The sequence below is a fragment of the Notothenia rossii genome (assembly GCF_949606895.1).
Source record: "Notothenia rossii genome assembly, chromosome: 7".
NCBI classification, from domain to species: Eukaryota; Metazoa; Chordata; class Actinopteri; order Perciformes; family Nototheniidae; genus Notothenia; species Notothenia rossii.
The window spans coordinates 63,583,919-63,590,948 of record NC_136905.1 but is presented as its reverse complement, the minus strand read 5'-3'; positions in this window follow the sequence as shown (position 1 = coordinate 63,590,948).

Here is a 7,030-nt window from a genome sequence, read left to right as displayed (position 1 = left end):
TAATTGTGTGTCAGCCAGTTATTCAGAATTGATCTTTTTCTGAAGCCAAGGTGTGGCTGGTAATGAAGACTAAAGAAGCTAAGCTTTCCCTAAATGATTGTTCCCTTTACTATTGTGAACACAGATCTTCCCTAAACGTTTCTTATACAGGCTATCGCTATGATATATTCAGCAACTCCAAATGTCAGCCTGTAGGATAAGGCTACGTTGTTTTTTTTAATAGTCAATGACTACATTTGATTATCAGATAACTATAAAGAACTTGGATTTATGTTCTGTTTGAGCCTCAACCACTGCCTACGTGACAGGGCTCCAGCTTAGTTCACTCCTTTGTGTTGGGACCCACCATTAACTTTTTAACTGTAGAACAAATAAACACCATTTAGCAAAATGTCATCAGGTAAAGTTCGTTAATCTGTGTTCCAGGCAAATCACCCCCATTTTCTTTCAGTATGCTTTGGCTTCACCATGACAACTGAAAATCAGGCCACAGGAAATGGGTCAACCAAAGCTGGCACAAAGAGTAAGGAAACTGAATCCCCACAAAGGCAAGCAAGTGCTATTTGATATATTTAACCTTTCATGCCAAACCATTACGTAGAACTGCAGGACACCTGTGGTTTGAGATTTCTGAGGATTTCTATTAAATCAATAAAGTATGCGAAGTCATCTTTCTTCTCTCATCCATTTATTCAGGGACATGAACCAGCATGGCTGTGCTGCGTAATCAACATGAGACAAGCTCGGCGCTTATCATGCTTATGACGTCACAAACGGGACTTACTATTAAACATAGAGTTAGGGTGCTATTACAAAGTAATAATACTTAACACAACATAACAAGGCTTCTCTTTTGCCTTAACAATGTGAATACACTCGTGCAGTTTTAAGTGCAAAACATGTCTTGAGCAAACCTCTTTAGTTGTAGCTTTGTAGCTGACTTGGTCATGGCATCAGCAATCATTAACTCTAGGGCAGTACTCCAAAGTTAACTTTCCGTTATTTACAGTTTCCCTAATGAAATGGTAATTAATATCAATGTGTTTGCTCCTTTGCCTGTTTACTCCGTTTTTGGCAAGGGCTATAGTCAGTGGCGGCCGGCCCATAGGGGCGCTAGGGGCGCCGCCCCACCTCTTCCCACATACAATTTTTTTTATTAAAAACAATATTAAATTTAAAAAATATATATATATATTTTATATTTTTAATTTTTAATGAACAAGGTAAATATCATACAATTGGTATCAATTAGGGATGTAACGATATACCGAATATCGCGGTATCGCGGTAAATAAATTTCCCAATACCGTCGTGAGACTGACAAAATCTACCGCGATTTTTAAAAAATAATAATTTTTAAAAAATATTTTTTTTTTTTTAAACACTTTTTTTTTTTTAAACCTTTATTTAACCAGGTGGTCCCATTGAGATCATCGATCTCTTTTTCAAGAGAGACCTGTCCAACATGGCAGCAAGTAGGTTACAACATGAAAATAAAACAACAGATAACACAAAAGGACATCGTATTTACAGGGCTACATTTACACACCTAGAGACATTGACAAGTACCAACCATATAGTTATATCTCGCCATGTCAATAAGCCTGGCGTTAGACTTTTTCGCTGTCCGTCATTTTGACAGACAGGATCGTAAAATATCCGTCATAATCCCTTATTACCCGTCGGGTCTGAACAGTTCACGATAGAGCATGCTCGTGAACTGTCAACGGGGGGTGGGGGGGGGGCGGTGTTATGCCGTGTGTGCATGCACCTCGCGGGACGCGCACAGCGTGAAGCAAAACCTCCCAGACATGTATTGATCTGTACGGCAAAGTACGGTTTGGGAACTATATCATTTCCTTTTGGAGGGCATGCATAACACGGCATAACACCAGAGCCTCGCTGCGGGGAAACGTTGGCGCTGTTCCGAGTTTGTTCTAATCTGTCAAAATGACAGACTGCTTTCAGATTTTTCCGTCATTGTTAAATAAAATATTCGGTTAACGCGACCACTGGTGTCCCAGCAACATCAGTACCAAGCGAGAGAGTTGTTTCCAGAGCAGGGGATATTGTAAATGCCCAAACACCCCAGCTTATAAATACCTGGAAATGTGGACATTCTCATATTCCTAAAAACCTGTCTGATGATGCTGAGTGAGTGACTAGTGAGTTTGAGTTGAGTTACTTGAAAAACTAAAGTGAAACTTGATTTATTTTTATTGCAGGGTCTGATTATTAAATGTCCTTGTTTATTTGTGAGATGCAGTGGCATAAAGAAAATGCTTACTTTGTTGGGTAGTACCAGTAGGTACAAAAACACTGGTTTTCTTGTTCCAGTCTGTTACTGTCACTTTGTTTTTGACACTTTAAAATACTGCTATCCTACAAAAAGGCTGTAAAAATCAGATTTATTATGTAATAAAGAAATATTTTCCGAATAAAAAAATGTTTTATTGAAAAAAAAAAAAAAAGATTTTTTTTTTCTTCCCTTTATTATTCAATATCGCGATAAATACCGTACCGTGGACTTGTTATCGCGATATTATCGTACCGTGAGTTTTTGGTATCGTTACATCCCTAGTATCAATAAAATGTATAATCCACAATAAAATCTTGTTTAAAATTGTGTTACGATGTCTAAAGTTACTGATAAGTCAAATGTGTCCTGCCTGGCTTTGCCCTTGGCATTAGTTTATCATTACGGGGCGCTGCCCCCGAGCCAAACAGCAGCAAACAGCACGTTGCAAAAGTCTCAATAGTAAACTGTGCCGCCGAAACATAATTTCAGCCAATTCACTGCCTCTTTATATTTTGTTGGGTCTGTCAATTTTTCAGAATCATATGTTTGTTCAAGTTTTGGCTCACATGGGGTCCCCCTGGCCTTGCAATCCTGCATTTCGAACCTCTCTAGGATTTTGCCTATATATTTATTTTGAGACATTTTAACTTCACCTTCTGTTTGGTAAAAATCAATTCCCGGGAAATGTTTCAACTTTCCCAGGTCAGAAAGCATAATCTTTACACCTTCCATTACATTTGTGTTGCTTGCTGCTATGATCAGATCGTCAACCCATACAATCATGATTACCTTTTCATCATGTTTCTCTTTTGTATACACACAATGATCAGCTGGATTCTGTATGAAACCGTTCTCACTCAGACATTTGTGTGATATAGCATTCCAGTTTCTACCTGATTGCTTAAGGCCATAGAGAGACTTTCGCGATTCTTGTGTTATGTCACGTTTTTAGTTTTGTATGTCTTGTATTGGGTTTATTTTGCTGTTCGGTTCTCCCTGTCATGTTTTCCTCCTTGTGTATTGGCTGGTCCCTCTCCCTGTGTTTTTCCTCCCTGTCGTTAGTTTCCCTGGTTTGTCTGAGTGTGTTCACCTGTTGCCCTTGTGTTTCTCCTCCCCTGCCCGGCTGTTTTTCGTTTCATGATTACCCCTCCCTGTATTTAGTCTTGTCTCTTCCTGTGTTCAGTGTTGGTTCGTCTTTTGTTGGTGACTGAGTTCACCGGGGAGTGTTCTGTTTGTCCGAGTTTAATTCTTATCCTTGAAATAAAGGTATTATCTGCATTTGGGTCCTGCTTGCTTCACTCTACCGTAACAGAGACTTTTGCAACTTTCAAGCTAGGTTTTCCCCGGTTCTTGACTTTTCTTCATAGCCTTCTGGTTGCTCCATATATATTTCACAATCAATGGGTGCATGCAAATAGGCTGTCTTAACGTCCATCTGGTGTAGAATGAGTCCCTCTTGTGCTGCTTTCTGCATGAGTACTCTTACACGTGTCACATCAGCTGTAGGTGAAAATGTCTTTCAGTTCCTGGTTTTTGACTGTAGCCTTTTGCTACAAATCTTGCCTTGTATTTATCTGATCCATCAATGTCACTTTTGAGTGCATAGACCCATCTTCCCCCCACTGCCTTTTCACCTGGTGGCAACTGGGTGCGGTGGAAGGTTTTGTTCTCCTCCAGAGATTGCATTTCCTCGTCCATGGCATTCTTCTACTGCCTTGACTTTGCTGACACTATGGCATCGTTGTAGGTTTGAGGGATATCAAAGACTGCTCTGTAGCAAAAGTCCATGCATGTTTGTGCTTTGTCCTCAAAATCCTGTAGATGAGTTGGTCTCTTTTTTGTTTCTCTGTGGATACCTTTTGGCTACAGTGTCTGTGGCTTTACTCGGCTATGTACATTCAGTCTCTTCAAGTAAAGCCTCAGTAACACAAATCTGAATACCATGACTTGATACATTTTCCACATTTATATCATTGCCTATGGCCCTGGAGTGTGCATCCTCATGACCACATTCTATGTGTGATTCAGATGTTTTTGTTTCCTTTTCTTTTGCGCTTTTTGGTTGTGAATTTCACCAACCTGTGCTTTTGCACCCTCTCTGTTTCTGGGTAATAACCAGATAAGCTGGGCTGTTTTTATCATAGCCAATGAAAACCCCTTGCTCACATCTAGAGTCTAGCTTCCCTTTTTCTCGTTTGTAAGCAAAACATGTTGTACCACATTTTTGCTGTTTGGATACATTTGGTTCTTTGCCTGTGAACAACTTTTATGGCGTTTTCTTTGTGCGCCTGCTGTAGAACCTGTTTCTTACAAAAGCTGCAGTCTGCATAGCGTAGTTCCATAGTGTGTCTTTTAACCCACTCTCTATCAATAAGCATCTGCTCATATCATAGAGTTCGCCAGCTTCTCTCTGCTGTCCCATTTTGGTGTGGTGAATAGGGTGCAGACGTTTCATGTCCAATCCTATTTTTAGTTAAGAGTGCCTGAAAATCGCGGCTTGTAAACTCAGTGCCGTTGTCTGAACGAAAGCACTTGACTTCTCCATAAGGTGCTATGTCTGCCAAGAACCTTTGTGGCTTGCACTGTATCACTTTTTGACTTCAGAAAATATACCATCACAGTGCCTGAATAGTCATCTGTAAATGACTGTGCATATCTGTGGCCTTCTCTGCTCAGTGTTGACATGGGACCAGTTAAATCAGTATGTACTAGCTCTAAGGGTTTCTCCGCCTTTCTGTCTGGCTCCCTATTTCTAGTCTGTGTGCATTTTCCTTGTGTACACACTTCACATAACTGAGTAGGCTTAACTGTTGTTCCTTTTATCTCCGTGCCTGTCACTACACTTTGTAATTTCTTTACATCTTCATAGTTGCAATGACCCAAAATCTCATGCCAAGTTTGTATATCATGACACCCTTTACATGTTTCAACATTTTCTGTAACAGTTGGCAAGTAATACAAATGTCCACTCTCGTGGATGTCAAACTTGCTACTGTCCTTGGTAACCATGTGGCTTTCTCCTTTCTTGAAGGTGATTGTCGCTCTTGCCACAGAGAAGATGTCATGTTGGTATGTACAGTGCATCCCGTAGCTGGGCTCTGTGCTGTCGTCCAGTGTTGTCTAGCAGATGCACGATCGCTGTTCCTCTGCGTTGTGCTATTCCGCTGCATTTGGTCCCGTCCGCTAACTCCACTGAATGTGTCCCTGAAAGGAATGAGTCATCAAAGCTGTCAAACTTTTAAATATCGTTCACGATGTGGGATGTTGCTCCAGCGTCCACCATGATGCCTCTCATCTCTACGTTGTCTGGAGGTCTCCCGCTCTTTGTATGCTTTGCCTTGAATAATTGGTCTTGTTTGCTGTTTTCCTCCTCTGTCACTTTTCTGACACCATCTTGTCCCCTTTTTTTCTTGCACAGGGATTCTTTGTGTTTTATTTTTGCAGTAACCACAACACTTTTCTGTAACATTTTCTTGCCTTATGCCCTCTTATTCCACATTTGTAGCATATAACGTTAGCATCTTCTTCTTAGCAGACATCTTGCCTCTGCCTTGCTTAACATTAGTTTTCATCACGTTATCTGTGGTTTCTTTTATCTTAAATTTGTCTGCCTCTTCGTATACAGTCTCCTTTTAAAGTCTATGAATGTAACGTTACATTCTGCGTTACATGAACAGCCAGTGGCTTAAAGGTGTCTGCTAGTCCTCCTATCATGGCGATTATGAGTCCGTCGCTCATGGTCTCACCTGTTTCCCTCAAAGCCGTGATAATGTTCTCCGCCCATATAAGGTAGTTGTTTTTTACTCATTTTGCTAGCTTGTGGGTTTAATTTTAGCGGCAACGGATTAGCGGCATAGACGGATGTAACAGAGGGAATCCGGTCAGTTTTCAAAATAAAACATCGTTCAGAGTCAGATAATAAATAAAACGGAAATAATGTAAGTTATTTATTTTTTCTCTGCGGCCCGGTACCAAATGACCCACGGACCGGTACCGGTCCGCGGCCTGGGGGTTGGGGACCCCTGATCTAAGATGATGCTAACTCCAAGCAATGCAAATCAGGTGCCGTATTCACAAAGCATTTTATCTTACCGCTAGGAGGGCTCCTAACTCGCGCTAAAACATTTTACGTAGGAGTTTTTTCTTAAAAGTTATTCACAAAGCCGCTGAGACCTACTCATACTAAGGATAAATCACTAAGAGTGAACTAAGAGTGACGTGCCGTTGCTATGGATTACGTCGATTCTCGTGCATGAGTTTAGAAGCGGTCAGTACGGTGATTGGTTGTTCAGAGCAGGCGGTCTCGGTGAAACTCATCCGCAACATCCCACAAACGAGCCCACTAAAACAAGGAAATAGCCTAGGCTAGAAATGTATTCCTATCAAATAGTTATGGACAGTGCAATTAGCAGAATACACGCATGATGACAAGTTTGTGCAGACCACGATAATAACGTTGTATATGCACGTTAAAGAGAGAGAGCAAACAATACAAATACGTAAATTGCATTAAATGAAGGAGGCAAGTAAAAGCACCCCGCAAACTATTATCCAATGAGCATATTTCCAGCACTTAAACACTTTCAATAACAGCCCATACCGCCGTTAAAGCCCCCCTATCATGATGAATGAAAACAATCTGCGTGTTGATGGAATGTACTTTCTTTCTATTGACGAACACGTCCTCATCTTTTGATGGCGCAATTATTTTTATGTGCCATGAAGTTGGCT